The following is a 25256-nucleotide window of genomic DNA, read 5'->3' on the forward strand; positions in this document are numbered from 1 at the left end:
CCTAAGAAACAAAAACGGTAGTTACCAGGAGCTGAGGCGGCTGTGCCGGGGGTAGGTCTCGAGAGGCGACCGTTTGAAATCCGGTCTTAGGCACGTTCCATTGGAGAAGCCGCGTGGAAATGTCGGGGCAACAGGCAGGCGTGTGAGCTGGAGTTCAGAAGGCAGGTCCACGTGGAACGCACGTCCAACTGGGCTCTTTCAGTCCCAGAATCGGTGTTTAGATTCGGGAGCCAAGACGGCAGCACGAAAGGGGGCAGATGAAGAACACAAGAGGCCCCAGGGAGGGCACCCAGGCAAAGAGCCGTCAGGGAGATGAAGCAGCAGCGGCAAAGACTAGGAGTGAGCTGCCCGTGGCAAGAAGAAACCAAGGGAGCACGCCGCGCGCAAAGGTAAAAGGAGTATTTCGAGGTGCGATCTCCTGCATCAAAAACTGTGGACAGTTCAACAGCGAAGGAAACATCTTCGCAACAGCAGCAGACAGAGTCGTTGGGCCACGTGACCAAAGCCGAGCATTGAATATAAAATCCTAAATCTAGGCTATCACATTCTTGACGTTGAACTTTATTGTTCCCATTCTCGTACTTGACGACTCAATAAAGGCCACTCTCTGTAAATTTTGGTTCGATTTTTAAATATGTTCAATATCTACTCAATACCTAGAGTGATTAACAAAAACAAAAACGAAAAAAATAGTAAGGCTGCTGAGTGCCACGGAGATCCAGATATGATTTAAAGACTCTGAAGTGAGCAGACGAGAAAGAAAAGATGCTCCAAACCACTCGCTGAAAAACACGTCCTCCCTACTCACCTGTTTGGCAACCAATTTGTGGCGAACTTAAGCTCCTTTGGGAAAACGTCAACAGCGCATTTTAGCAGGATTTTTTTTTTTAAAGTGACAATACCTATCACTTCAGGAAGACATTATTTTTAGAAACGCCCAGGGCATCGAACCATCTCCCTCCTTTCGTGCCCAAGTTCCTCCTCCTGTCTTCGGCAAGTTCTTTCCCAGGCCGGCTTATGCCACCTTGACAAAAATATTCCATTACCTTTAGGTGACCTTTCCCCGAGACTTTGAAATGGAGTGTTTCAGTGACAGGTCAGGCACTGGATGACTTTACTGGTGCTCTCTGAAAGACAAGGCTGATGAATAGCATTTGAACCCTGTTTCCCTAATCCTTCAGGCAGAATTAGAGGCTCTCTGCGGGGGAAGGCGTGAGTGATTCATGATCCCTGTGCCATCCAGCACAGCCACACGTCATATAAATACAAATTGACAGTTCGCACACACTGGCCTCATCATGGTATTTTCTTAAAACCCTCTCAAGTACACTCCCAATGGCGGCTGTGGGGACAGCTCTCTGGTTCAGGTTAGCAAACAAAGAGGCACCAGCTTGTCATCTCCAGCCCCCAGACGTAAAGGAACGCAGGAGTCTTTTGACCACTCGGCTCACTTTTCATGTCCCTTGGCACTTAATGGCCATCGGGTTGGGCAACGGGTTTGTTAGTCGGTTGTGAAGAGCGTCCTTTAAAAAACAAACAAACGAAAAGGCAGTTAACTGGGACCCGTGGATACCCTCTTTGGCTGTCCTAAAGTTTCCAAAAAAAAAAAAAAATGAGCCTATGAAATAGTAGCTGAGATAGGGAAAACCCGGGCTATTACTAACCTTCCGAGAGAGAGTTTGAGATACTTGAGAACGCTATAAAGCCCTGACTGGTGAAAATGTAAAGAGAAAAACTCACAGAGAAACCCCTGAGAAGATGTTTAATTCTGTTATCTTCCCGAAGGAGTCCTGGTAGACAATAAAACTCCGACAGGCAGGTATCAATCAACGGCCCTCGAAGTCCCTGGTGTTTTCGACACTGGCGACCCCACTGCTTCAAAGGAAATGTCCAGAACAGAAACACCGTTCGCTTAGAGCAATGTCACAGTCGCCCACGCAGTAGCATCCTGACTGCGAACCCTGGACTTGGGAGGGAAAGAAAATCTGAAGCAGGATTTGCAAAAGAGTGGAATTCGTGTAAGTAAAAGCAGAACCAACTCGGAACCGCCTCGATGCCGGCTCTTAACGCAGGCTCCTTTGGTGGTTAAACGCGGTGTGAAATAATCTTTTTAATGGTCACGGGGAGACCTGATTTCCTTTGTGCGTAAGCCCGTTATGTGTTTACTTGAAAGAGCTCCCTTCTGCTTTCTGGCTTTCTCTGACGTTCGCCCTAATGCTCCCCCTTTTCTCGTCCGATCATGGAGCAGCACCCTTTGGAGATGAGGGCGGGAAGAACGTGCCACCCAAGCAGACAGAAAGCTAGCAAGACTCCAGCAAATGCTCCCGGGAAGGAAGCTGCCTTCTTCAGGTCGCCTGCCTGTACCCTTTGTGCAGGAGGACAGGCACGATATTACTTTATTACTATTATTAATTAATTGGTAATCAATTCCCTTGTACCATTTGGATCACCCCTCTGCCTTGAAGTTTAGAAGGCAGAACAAACAAATCAAGGCTACGGGTTAAGTAGGAAAGGATGAGCTACTAATGGAATGCTGAGGCAGACTCTCGAGAGCGCGCGTAAAGCCCGTCGAGGCCCTGCAGAGTGCTCACTGCGTTCTGACGGGCACACAAACAACCTTCGCGGCGACACTCATAGTCGAGGTGCCGTCTGCTTATGGCCTGACTGGTCTGAAGGTGCAAATGCCCAGTCATCGGTTACTGTAACTATGTTCACAGGACAAGTGGCCAACATTTTACAGTTTATATAAAACACAGTAATAATTTTACCTTTTCTGAGTACATGTAATATCTAATCCAACAGTCTAAAGATAAACTATACTAAAATCACAATATCCTTCTCTTTCTTACATATATATATATGTGTGTGTGTATGTGTGTATATATGTATATATATACATATATATAAAGACAAGCATATATATATGTGTGTGTGTCTGTGTGTGTGTGTGTGTGTGTGTGTGTGTGTGTGTATATATATATATATAAAGACAAGCATATATATATGTGTGTGTGTCTGTGTGTATATATATACATATATATATATATGTATATATATATATAAAGACAAGCAACAGACTGGGTGAAAATATTTGCAAAAGACACATTCGATCATGATCTGTTATCCAAAACATGCAAAGATTTCTTAACGCGCAACAATAAGACAAGAAATAACCTGATTAAAGACAGGCAAAGACCTCAATAGACACCTCACTAAAGAAGCCGCGCAGACAGCAGGCAAGCACGTGATAAGAGCTCCTCATCACACGCCACTCGGAAATGCAAATTAAAACAACGAGGTACCAGCTCCCACCTATCGGAACGGCCAAACCCTAAAACGCCGACAACGTCGAATGCCGGCAGGGACGCGGCGCCACGGGAACGCCCATCCGCTGCTGGTGGGGTTGCAGATGGTGCAGTCACTTTGGAAGACAGTGTGGTGGTTTCTCATAAAACTAAACACGCTTTTCTTTTTTTTACCATATAATCCAGCAATCCCGCTCCTTGGCATTTACCCAAAGGAGTTGAAAAGTTACATTCACACAAAAACCTTCACGCAGGTGTTAGAGCAACTTTATTCATAACTGTCAAAACTTGGAAGCAACCAAAATGTTCTATAATGGTGAATAAACCGTGGTCCATCCAGACGATAGAATATTATCCAACGATGAAAAGTCATGAGCTCTCGAGCCATGAAAAGACGTGGAAGAGCCTCAAATGCGCACGACTAAGAGAAAGAAGTCAGTCTGAAAAAGGCTACATACGGCGTGATTCCGACCACAGGACGCTCTGGAAAAGGCAAAACTATGCACATATCAGTGGGGACAGGATGAGTACGGAAGATTTTTAGGGCAGTCAAAAATGCTCTGTATGATACTACGAGGATGGATACATGCCGTTTGCACGTGCGTCCAAAGCCACGGAATGTATGACATGACGTGTGGACCCAAAGGTGGATGGCGGACGCTGGGTGACAGTGATGTGTCAGCGTAGGCTCGTCGGGTCTAACAGACGTGCCGTGCGGTGGGGGACGGAGGTGTGTGGGAACCCCGCATATGTGTGGGGGCGGGGCTTATATGGGAAACCTCTGTACCTTCCTCTCGATTCTTCCGTGAACCTAAAACTGCTCTTAAAAATATAAAATCTTAAAAAAAAAAAAAAACTCTGACAGTCCAGGGGCATTTAGATTATCTAATTTATGCAAGGACCTGTTCGTATCTGATCAGCATCCTCGGGGACTTGAGGAAGCCAGGGGCCCGGTCTCGGAAAGGGCCTGCGTATTCCAGAGGCGACCTGGTTCACCTTACAGTCGGGCCGCCTCGGTCATTCGACCAAGTGTGTCCAACAGGCATCTGTGGGGCCTCGCGTGTGTCCTCATGTCCTTCTCTGAGTTTCCGTCCAGCGGGCCCTACTGTCCTACAGTGCTCACTCACTCACATGCTCGGTGATGCCCTTTCACAGTGACGGACTCTCAACTGCCTTCTCCGGGGCCCACCCCTCAAAGAGGTAAGCAGGTGAGAAGCATAAGGAGAAAGTTGGGTGCCTCAGGAACTGTTTCTTAAAGCTGATGTGAGAAAAGTCTTACTTATTGCTCAAAGAACGACTTGCAGAGTGGACCCTCGGAAAGTTTATGCGAGCCCACCCTCCGATCCTGGAGCCCTTTGTGACTAAAGTAATCCAATGGTCATCAAGCTCCGCTGTAATTAACAAGGTGAGGAGTCTGCCATAATTTGCCTCTGGCCAGGAATTCCGGTTGACACAGGAAGTCCCATCTGGGGGCGGACCTTTGAGTGACGGGAATGAAGGACTCCAAAGAAAGCAAGACAGGTGAGCAAAAGATGGTGTCACAAACATTTTTAATTTTGACCGCGACGCTCTCCCTCTCTCCCCTTTAAGTTATAACGTGTGAATTCGCGTGTTCGCAGTAACCCCGCGGAGCCCCGAAGACCACTGAGCTGGGAGAAGGACGGTAAGATTCGGAAGGACCGAAAACGAGAGTGACAGAGGTGGCCTCTAACGACGGTGAGACCTGGAAATGTCATTGCCCGCGACAGAGACCAGACAAAGCTAAACCAAGAAGCTTCCTGCATGCAAAAGAAGAATTCGACTGGCAGAGGGAATCTTGGCTTCCGAGTGCCATTTCCGGGCTTTATTTTCATTTTACAACCCTTTTTTTTTCCCCGCCCCCAGTAAGCGTTTCTAACCAGGCAACTAACGAGTGGATTGAGCGAGCCACACCGTCCCCCCGTGCCCCCCAGGAGAGAGAGGGGAGGACGGGACAGGGACGCTTTCGACGCTGAAGACACAGAACCAACAAAAATACCAGAGTCCCTGTTTTTCTGGCGAGGCCGTGGCCACGATGTCGTTAGATGATTCCGAGGCGCGGCAGGCACGTTCGGCCCCCTCGGACTTTTTAACGTGAGAACCTCCGAGTTCGTTTCAGGAGCGCACGGCTCGCCGCCCTCCTCGAGGGCATTACCACGTTCCCGCGTGTTGGCACAGTCCTTCGCGCCTCCTCGTTTGGGGAACTTATTTTTTCAAACAGGTGAAGCGTGATCCTTAGAAAAGCAGAGTCATTTGCAGTTAAATAGAAGAGTACCAGTAATTAAACGACATCTCAAACACCACAAGGGCAGCTCGAACGGCGGTTTTCTTCCTTCCCGCGTGTCGCGGAATATGAGTCGATCCAGCCTAGAGGCGGACCTGAAATGCGGCAGAAAGATTCGGATTCCAGCCCCGGGAAGAAGTTACCCTTCTGACTGCAGCTGTCACCCTTCGCGTCCGGGAGGGTCACCTAATTCCCAACAGGTAAACGGCCCTGGTAGGATCGTGGCTGGTAGAAGCCATCGGTATGCAGTCACACCTGTTAAACAGAGCGTGGTGGGAAGGGCTGGGCCACCAGGACACCGGGGACGGTCTGCGTCTGCCGGGCACTCTGTCGCTGGCCGCTATAGTGCCCCTATAACTTGCCTGAGCGGAGAATGTGTTAAAGGCTGTTTGTTAGGAAGCTTCCAGAAGCTCCGGGAGAATCAGGCGCGAAAGCCACCCAGACAGTCAGTCCCAAAATTGGCCCTCCAGCGTGCCGCAGGCACAGTGCCAGACGAGGGACCCACAGGGGTCACTTCCCATCAGCAGCTCATGGGAAGATGTGGAGAGGAAGATACTACGCCATATAATTTAACGGCATTCCTCTTCATGGATTCATTTCTATTGTTCCTTGCTTTCTGCTTTCAGAAATAACACACGCTTATTGGGGAAAAAGTTCAAGATACCAAAATGATATTCTAACCTCCCGAGAGTGTATCATATGTAGAAAACGTTCATGTCTTGGTGTGTACTTGACAGTCTACGTGTGGCACACACACGTTCTGCGCATACGTATCCAGGTTACTTTCCACGTGATTATTTTATAATCTGGATTTTTTTTTTCTTTAAAAAGGAAATGACAATTTTTTATCATTATAAAAGCAACCTGTGCTTATTATAAAGACCAAAATAGTGAAAACGCTGAAGACAAAAACAACGCAACCATCTGTAATCCCACCGCCAAAGGAAAACCGCCGCCGTCAGCATTTCGTCCAGGACCTACATTTTTCTCCCTCTTTACATAGACAGATTGGACTAGAGAGAGAGATTTTTTTTGTGACAATACTTCATGTATTCTTTTCTGATTTTTTTACTAACGATACAGTAAAGTGAACAGACCTCATGTTATGAAACCTTCTTTTACAACATGAATGTTTGATGGCCGCGCGCGATCTCATCTCACAACTGCTCTACCATTTCCTTAACCATTTCTCTACTGTCCTATTTAGGTAGTTTGCAATTTTTCACTATTACAAACAACTTTGTGGTGAACATTATTTTCAGCGACTCTTTGCCCGAGTTCAAGTTTTTTAGGATAAACTCATGAAGATGAAATTGTTCAGAATGTCACCAAACGCTTGGTGCTCACGGAAAATCTCTTAAGTTCAGTGCGCGCTGTGTGTAAAAACGCCATTCATCAGATTTAGCTTCGAGATGATCTCCATTTTCTAAATAAACCAGTTGATTCCCTCTTTTTCAGAAGACCGAGAAATGATGCAAAATGGAAAGCAGAGGTGGAGTACTGGGCGTGGTGACTAGATCCGAGCTGTTTGTCACACAAAGCCCCTCTGGTCTTGAGCAGAAATACCTTCAGCTCCCATGGGGCAGATGAGACTGACCGCCATGACTGCTCTGCTCAGCTGGGGGGTCTCCTCCCGCACCCCACTCCCTCTCTCCCTCACGCATCCCTTACACTAATATCAGTTCTGCCCCTAGCCTTTTTCTCTTCTGTATCGTTAAATCTTCTGATGACCTCTGCTTTTAAATGTGTATGCATTGGAGAGAAAAAATATGTGTGTGTGTGTGTGTGTGTGTGTGTGTGTGCGCGCGCATGTGTGTGTCGTGCACGAGCATGCACGCGGGCACACACAATTGTAGTGTGAACACTGCATGCCTTTCTTAGTCAAACGGTGATATAACTTACTAACGTTTGACTACGCTTAGTCCACGTGGTGAGTCTAAAATGCTGGGTTTACGTACGCCACCCATGGTTTGCGTGACCCATGGTCATGCAGGATTCATAGCTACCACGGGCTGTGAATCCTAACACCTCTGTCACACTGAAGATGCCAATCGTTCGTGTTGCTGAGTGGAATTTATTTCATGCAAATATAGCAATCAACTAAATATAACGTTGGAATATTTTTTGGACAGTAACTTACAAATATCATCTTAAATACTCAATAAGGTAATAGAGATTAAAGTTCAATCGTCATAAGTCCTGTCCCCAGAGTCTAAGCCCAACAGTCTCTCCGAGCATCTTCGGGAAGAGGCTGCCACCGGAAACAGCTGGAGTCTTCTCCTCACATCTCAATCAATGAAGGAGACAGAGGTCACCTTGAAAGAAGTAAGTCAGGACCCAAAGGCATCTGCTTAGGCAACGTTAAGAAACTGCTCATGTTCAAAGTAAACTCTATATTAAAGCTGATGAGGGAAGACCATAGGCGTCTTCGAATTTATATAAAAATGGGAGTCGAGTCAGGGGAAAAACTCGTATTTTAATTCTAAAGAAAGGATTCTGATAATGTCCTTAGTGAGACCACAAACTTACGTTAACGGTTCCCACCACCCACCACCTCAGGTGCAAAATTTAAGGACGTGCAAAAAAACTCTGCAATCAAGATTTCAAAAAAATATTTTAATGCGACATTTTTAAAGGAGAAAGTAATCGCAAAATATTTATGTAACCTTGGATCATTTATTTTTTTAATTTTAGTTTTCTTTAATATCACACTAAAGTAGTCTTTATCTCGATTCCTGGGTTTGCGCCTGACCCAAGTGTTTCTCTCTCTTCTCCCTCGGTTTCCAGTCTCAGGTGTGAGTCAAAACCTCATCTATCCCAGGCAAAGAGGAAGAGGGTGGGGAAAGCCGCCTTTTCCTACAACCCTAGGACTATCTCAGGCCCCGAATTCAGCAAATAAAAATACCCCGTGCAATGGGAATTTCAGGTAAGCAAGGAACATCTTTTTTAGTATAAGTCTATCCCAGGCAATATTTGGGACATACTTATACCTTTAAAAAAAAATTTACTCATTGTTAATCTGAAATTCAAATTCAGACGGGCATCCTGTATTTTATCTGGCAGCTCTACCTCACTGCCCTCCCCCGCCTCCCCCAGGAAGCCTACCCTACCGAGAGAGATGGTCACTCTGAAGGCCCCTGTAGCAAGAACAAAAGAAATAAAAACAACAAAGGAGCTGAAAGCCAGCCCAACGCGGAAAGAATGTTAGTGCACATTTGCTGACAGAGACCGAGGGAGATTTCCAACATAAACAAGGAAATTTAATCTCTCATTTGCAAAAGCTTCCCATGTGCTAATTTGTTCACTGCTCATGTAGAGACACAGAACCAAGTGCATTTCATGGAGCTGCTTTTTTCTTATATTATGCAAATCGAAGCAATCCCTGCTGATAAGGGCAGCAAGAGATACCAGAGGCGGTGGTGGCCAGGGCTGCACCCCGCGGGCTCCAAGCTGTTTTATGAGCTGGTCGAGTCGGTCCAGTGAGCTTCTTTTTCTCAGCAGAGTGGATTGTTTGGCCAACCAACCTCACGAGTGACCTCAGACAAAAGTTGTGCGTTTTGCCATAGTCGTGAGGCAATGATCGACCTCAGTCCCCCAATCAAGGTGGGTTTGCCGGTTAATGCTCATTTTGGTCCTTGGGCCTGTTCTCTGGTTCCCAGGTAAGAGGTGAGGGCATCATAAGCCCCCAAGGAAGGCTCCACTCTCGCAGCTTCCTCCCTGCTTGAGAATGAGAGAACAGGCCTGGGCAGCTCGCTGCATCTGAATGGTTTTCATTAAGAAACAGTAATTTTTCAATCAAGGCTCTTCTTTCTGCTCACCCAATCTGGGCTACTGCCACACGTGGTGTTGAGGACAATCACGGTCCTGTGAACTTGATCTTCTACTTTCCAAGGAGATGCACCCACTGATGTTCATTTAAGCTGAAGATCAACTAGAAAAGACGGTCTCTTCTCTCCTCTTTTCTTCTCTCTCTCTCCCTCAACGTTTATTGCTCTCGTCCTTTTCTCTATGCAGTTTTCCTTTGTTACAAATTGAGATTATATTTTTATAGACAATTTTGTATCCTGTTTACATCTTTGCCCATTTACATTAAAAAAAATAATAAACGCTCTCCACCTCTGTAGCATAGAGAGGTAAAAATAAGGACTCGCGCACTCGTAAACATGTTGAGCAACCAACTCTCAGCCAAAGTGTCCTTAAAACTAAAAAAAAAACTATGTCACTTCTCTTTGAGACTAGAATTAATGCCTAAGGTTCTAGGATGTGAAGTGGACAAGTCAGTTCGCAGTTTAGGCCTTTGTATCTTCATCTGTAAATGTGAAATGGACCATTTTTACGAACACTTCTAGCTCTGAGATTCTAAGCTGAAGCCATTTTTGGTATTAGTTTTTAAGGGTTTAAGAGGTTTGACCAACATGGGTATATAATAAAGAGAATCTTTATATAAGAAGCTATAAGTCCTGAGGATGTGATATAGAACACGATGACTACAGCTAACAATACTGGATCGTATATTTGAAAGTTGTTGAGAGTAAATCTTAAAAGTTCTCATTGCAAGGAAAAGAAATTAAGCGAGGTAATGAATGGTAACTAAACTCATTGTGGTAATCATTTCACAATGTATACATAGATCAAATCATTATGTTGTATACCTTAAACTCACACAATGTTATGTGTCAATCATATCTCAATACGACTGGGAAAAAAAGGAAGAAAAAGAAACCTTATGAACACAACTTAATGTTGATATTAGGAGACTAGAAATTATTTCAATAGTATATCCTTGCTCAAAACACCTCCAGTTAAACTTCCGTCTCAGGCAACCGAAAAATCTTCCCCATTCTATACCGCTCTCAAAATATCAGTCCCTGACTTTATTGCGGCCATTACAGAATCAGTAAGATTTTTTTCATTTTTAATGAAAGCCAAGGTTTATCACTGGCCTTTTTTCTAAGCCTCCTTTCCATGCGGCATTTTGGTGCTGCTTAAAACCAAATCTATCAAAATATAAAATTTCTGACCTTTGCGCAAGTTCAAAGGAATATGTCATGGGCTGTGAAGACAATAGAAAAGAGGATTTAGAAAACGGGGCTAGCCAATGGCAGTTTAGTCAACATAAACATGTCGCCCACCGATGCTACCACTTAGAACAATACCATAGTCAGCCACGTGTCAACCTCCCAGAATTCATTTCCCGAAAAATCTCAAGTCATGGTTTCCAGTTATAAAATGGGTTGAAAACATGCAATTGTCTCCAATCTCTCCTGAAACCCCAATAAAAAGAGCAGCGAGGGGATTTATTTTAAGGACCGAATCCATAAGGATGAGCTAACGAAACAAGGAGAAGAGACAACATCTTGGAAGAAGGATGAGGACGCGGCAGAGACAGGTACTACAGACTGCTAGAGGTGCCATCGTGCTGCGAAACGCGGCGGCCTCGACTCCAAACCACAGCGGGGGGATCCGAGAAGTGAAGTTTACCACCCAAACCCCCAAAAAGGCTCAGACGTTCCTGATAGGTGTCCCTGCAGTCGGAAGAGGACACAGGGCTCTAAATAGGAACGTGGGGTGAAATCATGTAAGAAGGAAGGAGACCCCTGTCCTCTACGGGTCGGGTAACTGCCCTTCCCCACCTTCACAGAAATCTGAAGATTGATCTTCTGCAGAAGCTAAAACAGAGGATCTCTAGATTGGGGTAATTAAGGCACAAATAAAGTGGGCAGTGCCACAAGAAATCAGATGGATTAAAAAGTTGACATTCCACAGATGGAGGTCCCTCGCCCTCTCTCCCACTCACCCAGGACATCGGTACCTAAGTTTCTTCTTATAGAATGGAAACTAGGAAGGTCCAGGACATTATCCCCTAGATAAGCTGACGAGCTTATAAAAAAAAAAAAAAAAAAAAAAAAAAACAAGCTTAAAAACTGATGTGGGGATTTCCCAAACGAATGGCCCAATCAGGTTACACTACAGAGACATCTGGGATCAACACTCTCCTCATGAGGACCAAGAATCCAATTAGCCTTTTTTAGCTTTCCGCCCTTAAAATATCAGCAGACACTCAAAGGAAAAGCCTTTAACAGAAAACGCAGAGGCCAAAACAAACAGAGAAAGGCCACGAGGAAGAAAGACACACTATGTAGAAAAAGGAACACTTCAAAAAAACCATCATCGATATATATAAAAGGAGAGCATTCCTTTTAAAAGAGAAAAAGTTGGAAAATCAAGAAAGAGCTCTTGGAAGTTAAAAATATCTTATCATATGATGTTAATTATGCCTCAGTAAAAAAATATATATATGTATGCTATCAGAAATAAGAATCTCAGTCAAAGTGGTTATAAGTTAAGGCCTAAAAAATGCCCCAGAACATAGAGCATAAAAATGCAAAGTAGAAAATGCAATAAACGAAAATCAGAGACCGGCTCTGGGATTACGGAAAGAAAAGAGAGTAAAGGGAGGTAAGGGTGAAATTATCAAATAAATTATTCAAAAAAAATTTGCCAGGGTTTAGAAACACACGTTTCCAGGTTCAAGAGCCTGAATGCCCACGGGGTAGATGAAAAGAGACCCTCATCGAGGCACAGCTTTGTGACGTTTCAGTCACTGGAGACCAAGGAAACAAAATCCTAAAATATTGTGGAGAGGGAAAAGATGCGCGTACACAGGACTGAGAATCAGACCGGACTCCGGGATCTAGAAGATGATGGGGAATGCCTTGAAAGTGCTCAGAAAGAGTGATTTACCGCCGTGAGCTTCACATGGAGCCCGTTAAGTGTGAAGCGCATCGAAGGACATTTTCAGGCACATCTGGTCTCAGACACGCATCTCCCAGGCACACTTCCTCAGGAGTGGAGGCTCTCCCACAGGCAAAGCGAAGGAAGACGGGGAGACGCGGAGACCCAGGAAGCAGGAAACAGGGTTCCAAGCCCACGAAGGACCACGGGGACCCCCAGGATGAGGCGAATGGAGACGACAAGGCTGCAAAGCGACGTGACCACCAGATTGTCTATCGGAAGGAGAGACCTCTCCAAAAATGTGAATTAAGAGCAGACCCGATGAGTCTGACTATATTGAGAGGGCATTAAAACAAGTGGAAGGAAGTTGGGAAATTAGCGATGGTTAAAAACCAAGTGAAAACAAGATGATTATTAACTCCAGGAAAATGAGAAAGTGTTATAAGAAGGCAAGGTCGTCATAGTTGTGACCAGCATTTGCATAACACTGTAACCACGCTGTCCTGGAAGAATGGGGAAACCTGGGCGGGAACGCTGAGAGAGAGGCGAGGGGAAGCAGGTGGGGTTCGAGTCTGGTGAAAGAGAAGAAAGGTTTCATCTTCGAGAGCGGCCAGAAAATAGAAAATCTCTGAGAGTGAGATTAAAGAAAAAAATGCTAGAAAACATGTCACTTCGAGATAACGGAGGTTACTACCAAAGGGAATAGTGAGAAGAGTCGAAGGCGATTCCCTCCAAGAATCATGGTGTGTGCGTGTGTGTGTGTGTGTGTGTGTGTGTGTGTGTGCGCGCGCGGCCAGGGGCGGTTGTTGACTGTTGGGGTAGCTTTTACAAAACGCTGAACACTGGGTGGCTTATGAACTACAGAAACGTGTGTCTCATGGGTCTGAGGCTGGACACGTGAGAGCAGAGAGTCCCAGGGCTGGAAAGGCTTTTCTTCGGGTCTCGGACATCTCACATGGGCGAAGGCGTCTAGTGAGCTATATGGAGTGTCTTTAATAAGTGCACTGAGCCCATCACAAGGAAACCACCTTCATGCCCTAAGCCCACCCCGGCAGGCTCACCTCCTAACGCCAGCACCTTCAGGGTGGGAGGGGAGGCAGGACTTCAACATGTGAGTTTGTGGGGGGACATAAACGTTTAGACCATAGCAGGGGGTATCGGGCTGGGGGATGTCATTTATCATAATAAGCCTCGTAATCCGACTCTTTGAATGATGTGCATATGTAACTTTAATAAAATCTAAAATATTAAAACTCAGATAGGGTATGTCTACATCATTTAGAAACCCAGGCAGCATGTGTAGAGTAGAAAAAGAATTAAAAAAAAAAAAAAAAAACCACCCACTGGTAGTCACAGGGAGAATACCATGAAATATTTGGTATCGGCTCTTAGGAACGTTAGCTGGAATTCCTCAATTCCACAACTGAATGAAAGCTAGTCGTAGATCATCTGTCTAAAAGCAATATGGCCTCTCTCTAGACGTATTTGGTTGCCCATATGCAGTGCATTAAAAGCAATAATAAAGCTAATCAGAGGGGCCTCCCGCACATATTTTTTCTACATAGACCAGACCACAACATTTTTCCTACAGCTACTAAAATGTCAGCGATGATGTGCCAACAGTGGGAAGCTATAACGACATCGCGAAGGCTACAACGACAGCGGGGCTCATATCTTATTAAAATGTGTAACAACCGAGGGCCACAGAGGCAGAAGAGTAACTGCCTTCCCCTGGGAAGTCGGACTCTAATTCCACTGGAACGTGTTAAGTGAGTTGTGTAATAAACTGAACTAGTCACCGTTTACCGAGCGTTTTGTTTAACATGTGCCGGGAACCGTCCACCGCCTTGTGTATATTAAAGTCCTTCCATCCGCGTAGCAACTCTATGAAGTAGGCTCGGTTTCTCGCATTTTCGAGACGGCCAGGAGAGGCGCAGAGGGGCGAGGTAACTGGTTCAGGATGGCACAGCGGGAAGCGACCGATCGAAAGCAGACCGACGCGCCGTGAGCCCCGCGCTCGCACGGATGCAAAGATGCTCTCCGCCTCTCTCCATGGCGACGGACCTCCCTCCCGCGTGAATCCCTTAACCAGGGACCAGATCTCGGATGCTGCTCGCTGAGTCCTTGACACAGCCCGGGGCTCTGCTCAGCATCGCACGAGCGAGATCCCCTCTCACCTCCCAGCAGTCTAAGAAGTCAGCATCCCCATGGCCACGTCCAGGGGGGCAAAGCGAGGCTCTCAGAGAGACAGGAGCCCCCTAGGTCCGCGCTGCGATGAAGCAACAGATACACACCCAACCGTCTCAGTCCGGAGCCTCTGCCTCTTCCCAACAGAAACGACGGATGGGTGGCGTGGGGGCGGGGAGACAATGATGGGTCAAGGTCGAGGACCCCACAGGAGAGAACCCGGAAGTTCTTTGGCGGCGACGTGGGTGGCCGCCGTCGCCCGGGGCTTGTTTTCAGCCTTTTGTCGTTATCGTTGCCATTTTGTCATCGCCGCTATTGCTAAGAGATGACTTTCTGCTACATTTTAACTTAAACGATTAATTGCTAAAAATTTCGTCACTTAAATTTAGGCGATTTAATTTGCTTACCATGCAACTGTCGTCAAGTGACAGAGACCGAGGTGCGTGGCTGTGGGCTCCACGCTCTATCTTGATGACCGCGCCCCCCCCCCCCATTGACTCCAGTGCTTGAGAATGTTGATTTCCCACGGGCCATTTCAGCCATCTCCTTCAGCGATCCTTAGAAAAATGTCTTGCGTGGTTAAGACGACATTCGCTCAAGGGTCGTCAGAGTAAATGATTCCGTTTCCCAGCGTGCGCTGCAAGTTAAAGCTGGGTTAGAGGCAAAATCGCCACCTAGGCTTATGAACTCAAAGAGGGGGAGGGGAGGGGAGGGGAGGGGAGGGGAGGGGAGGGGAGGGATTGCAAGAGAGGAGGGTGCACCTCTGGCCCCAGAGCCGTCAGTCCTGTGGGATGGCGATTTCTGTCCTCGTTGACCTTGGACAGTAGTTTCTGTCTGTGTCTTTCCTTTGGGGCTCAGTGCGTGCACTGCTCCCCGTCCTTGCTGCCTGTTTAACGCCCCTTGCGTGAGAACCTCACTTTTCTCCAAGCTTCTGGAGGGCGGGGACCTCGCTCCATCCTAGTCCGTGTCCCTGACCTCCGTCCGTGCCTTTGCACAGCTCCGGGCCACATACAGGCCGCGGCCTGACAAACAACGTGTTGGGTTTACTTGCTCTCACGGGAGGAGAGAGAACCGGATAGCAGCAAAGGGTGGTACTTAAAAGCAAACCCACTCCTGGGACTGGGGGAAAAAAGGCTCAGAATAGCATATTCTACAGATTTTGTTCCCTCCGTTAGCGCCACTAAAGAAAATGCTCCACGCGGTACTGAGGACACCCGGACGGAAGGAAAAGGGACTCTAGTCTTGTAGCTGAGAATCAAGTTCCACAGACTTTTCCGTCTCCGTCAATGTTTCCGATATTTTCCGCATCTCTCTCTCTCCCGCTGCTGCTGCGGGGGTCCGAGGTGCACATGTCGGCAACCGCTTGGAGCCGTGGGAGGAGGCGCACCCCGCGATGGCGGCGCTAGATCGAGAATCGGCATGAGTAGCAACGACGAGAGCAGCAGAGGCCCGTGACTTGCGACACACAGATTTGGGGTGCTTTGCTCTTCCCGGGTTTTAGGCAGCGTAGAACCAATGGAGCACCTGCCAGCCAGTGAAAAGAACTTTTCAAAACACGGAGCCGGACTCTCAGGAGGGGGATGCCCCTCGAGGAAGATGCTCATTGAGACTGCGGCTGGCTGCCCTCGGAACCCCTATGATGCGACCTCAGTGCCTCGGCCCTGAAAGGACACAAATAGGCATTTCTTCAAAATCCCTTTGTCTGTAGCACAATAAAGATAGATTTAGTGATCTTTCAATAATCTCTATTGCTTTAGGTTTTAGAATAGTTGGTATTTCTCCACATCAATTCACCCCAAAATAATGTATTGTTACATTAAGAATTGAAGGAGAATTGTCTTGTTACTCTAGATCTCCCCAATGCCCCCTCTGGACCAACCACCCCTACAAAGACAAGCAAGCACACAGATACGCCTTTGGTGCCCACGGCTCGGAAGGCTCAGCCACGGTCAAGAGGAGGCATTGCCAAAGTGCGGTAGCAACGGCCCCGACCCCAGAAGCCACGGGCAGCGGCAGGTTTCGAGCTAATCTAAATGTTTTAGCCCGGTCAACAGCACGTGCTCGTCCAGGACCCATTTGCCGGACCCCTGACCTCACAAGGCTGATGGGCACCCTTTTGAAAGGACCTGCGGGGTGGCCCACTTACCTATTCAAACATGAAGACCGAGGCCTGGAATGCATCTTTGAATTGAGACTCTGGCGAGAGGCTGTCGCCGAACTCAAAAAGGGCTCCTTCCACTGGCCACATTTTAATTCTTCTTCCTGAAAGGAAGGATGAAACGATCCTTGCTGACTCCACGGCTTATAATCAAACATCAGGGGAACGAGGACGCAGAGATGCGGACACGGCACATTTCCCTCAGAGCTTGGGGAGACTTTAAACCCACCACGGCCATCTGCAGATGCTCTGGCACATTCCATGGGAATGTGCCTCAAAGGCGATTGCACCGTCGGCCAAATCCCTTACTGGCTTCCTGTCACCACAGGTCCCCCATGCCACACGTCTATGACAGCCATCGGGACGAGGGGCACGTCCTCTGTACGCCGATGCCGTGCTCTCTCTGAGAGTCCCCGACGAACACGGTCTTTTGCGCCGTTCCCTCAAAAAAAGAAAAAAAGAAATCTCCAAATGTTACCCATTCCTTTCTGTATTTTTATTTTTATTCTATTTTCAGTGCAAGAAAATTCGAGAGAGGCACAGTAACGGCGCTAGAGAGTCCCAACGTCCGAAGTGAAATTCGCTCGTCAGCGGCGGGCGTCAGGTGAGCTCGCGAGAGGGCGGCGGCGGTGGCATGAGTCGCGAAGGACGACCTCTGCCGCGGTGGGCACCGTCACTAACCCCGCAGTGACGGACCGGAGCACGAGAGAGAGCGGTGCAGCACCTTGAGCGAGACACAGGGGACGCGAAGTGGCCGTTCGGCTAGGAGACAGAGCGCCGCTGCCCAGGGAACGTGTCTGCGCACCGAGAGGGGCTTCTCGAGCTTATTTACGCGTTCGACTGACGGCCGGCTCTGCCTCGTCCCGGGTTCGAACGCCGATGGGACGGGAAGGTTCCCGCACAACGAAGCCTTGGCTTTTAGTCGAGTTTCTCAGGCTCCATCTCCCTCGCGGACACGATGGCAATGTTCGACCTCCCTAAGTTACGTTGGAACACCCCGTGGCCCAGCCCCTTCCTCTGCAAAAGAATCAACACGATCGAAATGTGATGGAGAAGAAAGAACCCCTCCCGGAGCGTCAGAAATGACGGTCCCGGTCGCCCGAACGGCTCTGCAGGCCTCAGGCTCCGTGAAGCGCGCAGGTCACCGCCGCCGAATGCCGAGCTACTCCTGGGCACGGAACGGAAAGAGGTGTGCGGGGAAAATAGTTCCCACTCATTAAAAAAAAAAACAACTAGGGAAAAAAAAAATTGTCTTTGAACCATCACTTAGCTCTGATAGGAAACAAGAGAAAATCGCGCGGAGCGGGGGTGGGTGGGGGCAGGGGCCGTTTTTTTCAGAACTCGTTTGCCCGTCCCTAGTTGCGACACCCGTTGGCTTCTCCCCAAAAGCATCGCGACGCTCCACCCCTGAAACTGACCTAGTTTGCGTCTGTCTCTTTAAGAAAGTGTGTCCGGTGCCAAAGGCGGCCCCGGCTTGGTCCAGGCGCGAGGAGAGGGGACGTGTGTCCACAGACGGGGATGGCCTCTCTCTGCTCCTCGGGAGCAGGCTCCCGGGGAGGCGACGCCCGGGCTGGCGCTGCCCTGCAGAGACCAGGGAACCCCAAGACGAGGCTGGGCTCCCCCCGAGTCGGCGGGTCAGGGTGCGAGACGTGGCTCGCCTTCCTCCCAGCTCTTCTGCTCGAGTCTCCTCGCCTGCCCTAGGAACCCGAGGCCCTGGACGTGGCGGGCAGCCCAGCGCGGGCCCTGCGGGGCCACGGGTCCCACCACGTGGCGCCCACGCGCCCGCAGCTCGGGCGCGAGCCCGGCCAGAAGGAGCCAGGCTCCACCGTGGGTAGAACCGCAGCTCGGGGTTCGGTTTCAAGAATCAGAAATGAGCCCCCGCTTTCGCACGCCCAGACCCCCCTTCTGCCCTGCCCCTTGGCGCCCAAGCTGTCGGAAGCAGGGCGGCTCCTGGCTCCGGCCACCGTCCTCGCTTGCCTGGCCCTTTCCCCGTCTCCCCCAGGGGCGGGCCCCAGCACGGCGGCCTCGCCCCTCTGCAACGTGCTGGCCCTGGCACCCAGTCCTCCGGGAGACGCCCGGGCCGCCCACACTCCCTGCCAGCGGTGACCTGCTTTCCCGCCCAGCCCGCTCTGCGGGGGACCTGGGGCTTGGGGGTCCCCTAGCATCTCCCCTCGCTCACAGAGACCGGAACCCCTGCTCTGGCTGGCCCCCCACCCCACTCCATGCTGTCAGCCTCACCCCAGGACTTCGGCGTCGCCCGTGCTGCAGGACTGGCCGAGCCCCAGCCCCCCACCACCACCACCCCCAGGAGGGCTCCACCTGAACCGATTTCTTATGCTGATCCCAAAGGGAGGGTCCCCGGCCGGCTGGCCCATCCAGCAGGTCCTCGGTGGCGTCCTGCAGTGAGACACCAGCCCGGAAAACCCCCTTCTTACCGAGGAGTCCACGGCATTTTCACTTTGGGGCGCGATAAGGCTCCTCGGTGGCTCGTGAGTCACCAAAGATGATTCCATTATTCACCACATGAACGGCAACGAATGAGCCAGAACTTAGTCAGCGCCGAATGCGACACGGGACTCCAGCGGGCTGGGATCCACGAAGCATTCCGTCACCCTTGAAAATTCCCTTCCTGCACCCAGAGGCCTCCCTCGACCACCCCGTCCACCCTCTGCCCCCCGGGAAGGCTGCACAGATCCCTGCGAGCGGCCAGCTCCCCCCGAGAGGGGAGCCTGGACTCGGGCTTCCTTGCCGTCTGTCCTCCCTAACGCGGGCCCCGCCAGCGTGGGTGGCCCGTGCCCGCGGCCTGGCGGATTTGCAGACGAAGCATCCGGGGAACGTGGGCCCCGCCGCTAATGCTCTCCCCCGCGTTTGGCAGAGCGAGGTCCCCTGCGCGCCTGCCCCGGAATCGCAGGCTTCGGCCCCACCGAGCACCTGCTGGCTCGCGAGGTCGGGGTGGGTGCTGGGACCCTGCTGCTCTTAACCTACGGTGACTTCTGCACGGAACCACTAACTCGACTGCATTTTACCTTCCTAAAGGTCGGTGCAGGTGGGAAGAAGTTGCGACTTAGCAGCTAGAGAGAGCTATGCGCGCCAACAGCCCCTACAACCCAGTAACGCGGGAGCACCGCCCGTGGGCCCCGCCTGGCCCGCGAAGCCTCGCCGGGGCTCGGTCCGGCCTTCAGAAGTCAGTGCCCCCTGCCGCCTCCGCCCGTGGCAAGAGAACAGCATCTCCCGTCAGGCCGCCCGTCGGTTCCTACCTGAGACCCCGGCGAGATCAGTGGAGTCCGTCGCCCGGCTCGGGCGAGACAAGCTGCGCACGTGTGTGAGGAGCAGGGCTCCTGTCTCCAGGCCTCCGCGTCGGGTTAGAGGTGCGGTAAAGGAGGCTGGGGGGCGGGAACCAGTTCGTTCGGCGCCGACGACCTGTCGATCGCCATGCTGTTTGGGGACAGTCCGTCCGGGCCACTTGTAGTGAAGCAAAGAGTGAGTGACGCGTCGGTTCGGTCGACTCGGTCAAGGTGGTAATGGACACGGACCCGGCTCAGAATGCGTGGCTCGCGACGAGGCACCGGACAGGACAAAGGAGCGAGAGATGGGGACCGGGCGCTCGGAGCGGTCTCCGCCGCTCACAACGTAAAACCCGCAGGTGGAGCGTCCCCGAAAGCGTCATGTGACGAAAATGAGAAGAAGTGTGACGAGCGAACAGCGTGCATCCGAAAGGGAAACAGGTCCACAGCGCGGCTCCGCGCCGTGGGGGAGCCGCGTGAGAACAGGCGGGCTCAGGCCCGGGCATCTAATTCCTACGCTTCAGCCTCGTCGCGGAGCACGTACGTTTCTCTCTGTTATAACCAGGTCTCCGTGGCACAAGTGTCTGAGTCTTTGTCCCCGAGGTACCAGCCGACGAGCCCGAACACCCCCGGTTAGAAGTCCTCTGTTCCCTCTGAAGTCATTTACAGAGCTGCATCGCGGGGAGACCCGGGGGCCTGACGGGGGCGGGGAGGCGCGGAGCCGGCGGCGACGAGGATGCTGATGAGGACGGCGGGGTGTGCGCTCCTTCAGACTCTCCCGCGGAAACATAACGAATCCGAGGCTCGGAGCCACGGAGCCCATCTGCGGCTACTCGGTCAACTCATTGTTACCACCGAGACACCAGTCGGTGTGCCTAGAGACAGAGGAAGTCCCAGGTGCCAAAGTGACAGCCGGCAAACTGTCGGGGACGCTGGGGGGGCCAGCCGTCAGTCCGCCCGAGGAGGCCGACGGTCTCTCTCCCTCTGGCTCCTCATGCTTTCCGGCTCATACTACTGTCCTCTCTCCGTTCATTCCTTTCCTCCCCGGGGTTCGTCTGCTGGAGGAGAGATGAAGGCCCTTCTGCTTTCCAACCGCGCCCTGACCCTGAGCGAGGCGCCCGCCTGCACGACGACTGGGCGCCCTTCCGAGAACCGGCGGAAGCTTCCACTCACCGAAACCGCCGAGGACGGGGAGAGGGGCCGAGCGTTCCTGCCACGTCGGAGGAAGCTCACACCGCCCCCCGCCCTCCCCCCGCAGGCGTGAGGGCCCCTTTTCCACGCTCCACCCCCGTCGCCGACTGCTCTCCCGCTCTGCAAGTCATTTCTTAGTTTCACTCTGAAGGGGCAGAGAAGCCAAAAAGGCGGGGCCGCTGACCTCGGAAAGATTCCTACTTCGGACTGCACAGGTGCACCCGTCCCAGGGGCTCCCACGTGTCCCAGGCTTGGAGGCATGTCGAGTCACCGCAGGGACCCGGCTGGGGCTTCTCCCCACGACAATCGCAAACGTGAAGGTTACCCTTCAGATGGTGACACTCACTACAGATTCACGATCTAAGTCCACGGAGCCCTCAGAGGAGAAACGTGAGTGTGGTCCACACGGACCTACTCTAAGCATTACACATAATTACAGAGAGTGAATCCCAGATTGAAGCATCTTAAATATGGACATAAAAAAAAATAATAATAATTAACCCTCAAACAGGAAGTCACCGAGTTATCAGATCGCATCATTTGAGAGCCCAGAAAAGCGAGTCAGCACACTGTGAGCCTGAGAAAAGCAGAGGTTATCCAAGATTCTGTTCATGGCTACGGCTGTCTCAAGGAAGGTCCTTACACGAGCAGGAGAGGCTATTCAGGGCCTGTGAAATTGCCCAACTGGAAACACCTCTCTTTTTTCAAAAGCGACATTCTTTGGAAGATCTATCCAGCTCAAATCCCTCCCACCTGGGTTTGCTTCACGAGGTACTCAGCACTCAGCACTCAGCACTCCAAGGAAACAGCACCAAAAAGCACACCAACGCCACGGTTTTATAAAGAAATTTCATTCACGTATTAGCTGCCCTCTGCTCGATTTAAAAAGCTACCTGAGAATGCCTCACCGGCCATGTGCTCCACAAAAATCACAACATCTCTTAATCTCAGAGGAGAAGTTTCTAGACATAAGAGGCTGGGTCTCATCCAACAAAGTCCTGCTGTTTCCTGTGGCAGGCTGGGCCTGACCGTCCAGGCCCACACACAGGACATTCGCGGGTGACGGCGGTGCCGGACGAAGGACGGCATCCGGAAATGAGCAGCCTTGCATTCCAGGTTCAGTCGCCCTATCTGCATCCCTGTGGTCCAGCAAGTAACACCTGTGGCCTGTCCCCAGGAGTGCCAGTCCGAGCACTTCTGCCCACTGCATCTTCATATCAGAGTTGCCAAGGAAACACAAAGCACTGAACAAAATGAGCTTCTGTGACACAGAGAAAGAAGAGACGGACAGAGCAAGATCGGCCTCTATCGTGGGCCTCCGTCTCCCGTGGCCGGGGTCCCTCCGGGCAGCCGAGGAGGGCAGTGGGCCGGCACGCACCCCTCGTGCTGCCCCAGAAAGCCCCGTCCCCTTCTCGCAGGGGGCAGATCGAGCGGTGGGGCTGCCCAGGTGCCATCTGACACACGGGTCTCAGCAGAGCAAAAGAGCCCATGTTGAGTATGAAACAGAGAAAGGTGTCCCCGACAAGGTGACCGGCCCAGTGTAGGCTGCGTGGTAGATCACAGCAATTCGATCTGCTGTCGCGAGGTCCAAATGAGACCATCGATTAAAGAGAGCTTTGACACCTGCCAACCCCAGTTTGTGGGTGGGACATGCCCGTGTGGCAAAGAACCTAATAAAGGTCTCCCGAACCAGGACAATTTTTGACCCCAGTTGAAAGAAACTGTTGACCTCCCAAAATCCACTTGGCATCCAGCCCGAATGAAAATAAATTTCTTTGCACTTCCTGGCACCTGTGGGTCCCTTCGCACCAAAATTTGGCAGCCAAAAAGTTCTCTCTCTCACTCCAGTCGTAGCGTCTCGAGTTTTCATTTTCCCAGTTTATTTTCCACTCTCCGAGAGCACCCAGATCACTGTTCACCTTCCTCGTTAGACCTACCTCAACATTTTCACTTGCAAATACTGGGTGCCATGTTGGCTGACGCCGGTCTCCACGGTCCAAGCTTCATTTATCAATTTGTCAATTTGCTTTAAAAAAAAAAAAAAAAAAGAAAGTGCTCGAATCGAATACAATTTTGCCATTTTAAATGGCATCTTAGAAGACAGTTAATATAATATTATGCAGTTATTTGAAAAAGGCAGGTTATAAAATTATATGGAGTAACAATCCCATTAACACCCACATGTACACACACACGCACACACGCCCTAACGACTGAAAATATGCATTACATCAAACTATTGAGTAGCTATCTGTAGGTGGCGAGGACAAATTTTAATTTATTTTTTCTTTGTGCTTATCTATATTCTCTCTGGCTTCTAAAATAAGCAAGCCTTTCTTTTGGCAAAAGGAAAGAAAGTTATTTTAAAATGCTTTTCCTTTCCTTCTGTACAAAGAAACACATTGTACTAAGTAAATCAAGGACACAGTTCTTCCTCCAGCTGAAATCGTCTTAATCACGGCTCCGATGTAAGAATAAAAAATGTCACGGATCACAGTGGCCGCAAACTTTTTCCGTAGTAGGGAAGTTTATGTCGACTCAACACACACATATAGGTATACATGTGACCGAATCTAAAATTTCAAAGCAGACTGCACACTCTATCATGTGTGACGCATTCTGATTATTTCGTTCTGTGCTATTCGAGTCTTTTAATGCCGGGTGCCTCAAACTGAATTCACCAGCCAAAGCTGGAAATGACCTGACTCATCGCAAACTTCTTCTTGTTTGGCAAAAAAGGTGAGTGGCCAGCGAGCTCGAGACTGCGTCCCAGGATGAAAAGCCATCATCCTCAAGTAAGTCCTTTGGGGTATTTCTACACCTGCCACCTGAGGCCTCTCCAGGTATGAATTACAGTTTACCTCTTGGATCCACAGCTACACGTTTCCAATGCCGGAATGAGCCAACACCAAGAACTATCTAACAGGTGAACTTGTGTGAGAAAGTGTATGATACCAATTTCTTGATTTTAGACATGGAAACGGTAGAGGCAGTTCTTCCCCTTGGAAATGAGGGTGAACAATTCTGAGCTTGGAAACCAGCGTAAATTTCCACAGAGCAGAAGAGGAGAAACTAGACCCGAATTCAGTTACGACCTAGCATATTTCGTGGGCGCATCTCATGGCTTTCTATTAATTCTTGTCTTTTAACTAATGAGAGAAGTGGATGCAATTATATTAAGAATCATCCTCTTCCAGCTTACAGGCTCGTAGATGCCACCCAGGTCATGAAGAATTAGGGAATGTTCACTGTTTAGAAGACAGATACACATTCCAGAAGATGGCTTCTTTTCGGAGATGGCGTCATGCAAACGGAGATGCTCCAAAGAGGACAGGCGTGAAGGAAGGCAGTCGGGACGCGACACCGTGCCTTCGATGACCCTGCTTTCCTGTCAAATCAGGTGGCTCACTCTCGCCCCGCCGTGACCCACGAACACCAACGGGTCCCCGTGCCTTCTTCATCGCCTCATGATGACTCGCTAACGGGGGACGACCGAAATGCCTGGTCAGAATGCTTTCTAGAACGATTCTGCCACCGAGAGTGTGGTTGTGGCTTCGTGTCCTGGACTGTGGTTTCTGGAGTTTCCATTCGTGGTTTGCGCTGCGATGATCTGATTAAGCCTCACATCTGCTACGGGTTTGAGGTGGAGGAAAAAAGGGAACCGAAATGGCTCTCGCCTCATCAATTCTGACCACATCCTCCCTCTCCGATTACCCCCAAGAGAATGGAAAAGAAGAGAAGGCAGGAGGAGGGTAAAAGAAGGGAAGAAATAGAACGGAAGGAAGAAGGAAGAGACGGGAAAGGAAAGAGAAAAAGGAGGCTGAACGAACCCCCGGAGCAACGGATTCTCAGACCGTAAATCGCCAGAGAACCGGAGTTGTGCTCAATCTTAGTTTTTGCTTTCCTTCCTTCCTTTCTTTCCCACTCTGTGTACTGACCACAACACTTTAAATGACAGTCATCTACGAACAATGATTCGTGGAACAGATATCTGAGCATATTAAAATGGGGTCTTTATCCACAATACCGTTAAGTGAAACTATGTTTTATGAGCACAGCGTCCTGGTGCACTTGTTATAACGGTGGCAAATTTG

At 50.0% G+C, this 25256-nt stretch overlaps 1 long non-coding RNA gene across 1 annotated transcript; it reads right to left on the minus strand.

Moving 5' to 3' along the window:
• Window positions 1-15719: 15719 nt before the first annotated feature.
• Window positions 15720-17805, minus strand: LOC118608324. Its single transcript, XR_004952989.1, has 3 exons — window positions 16917-17805; window positions 16676-16791; window positions 15720-16190 (listed from the first exon to the last, which is right to left on the minus strand). It is a non-coding gene; the product is annotated as an uncharacterized LOC118608324 (long non-coding RNA).
• Between the last annotated feature and the right edge of the window lie 7451 nt (window positions 17806-25256).

This window comes from Rousettus aegyptiacus, unplaced genomic scaffold, assembly GCF_014176215.1.
Source record: "Rousettus aegyptiacus isolate mRouAeg1 unplaced genomic scaffold, mRouAeg1.p scaffold_m13_p_10, whole genome shotgun sequence".
Lineage (NCBI taxonomy): Eukaryota > Metazoa > Chordata > Mammalia > Chiroptera > Pteropodidae > Rousettus > Rousettus aegyptiacus.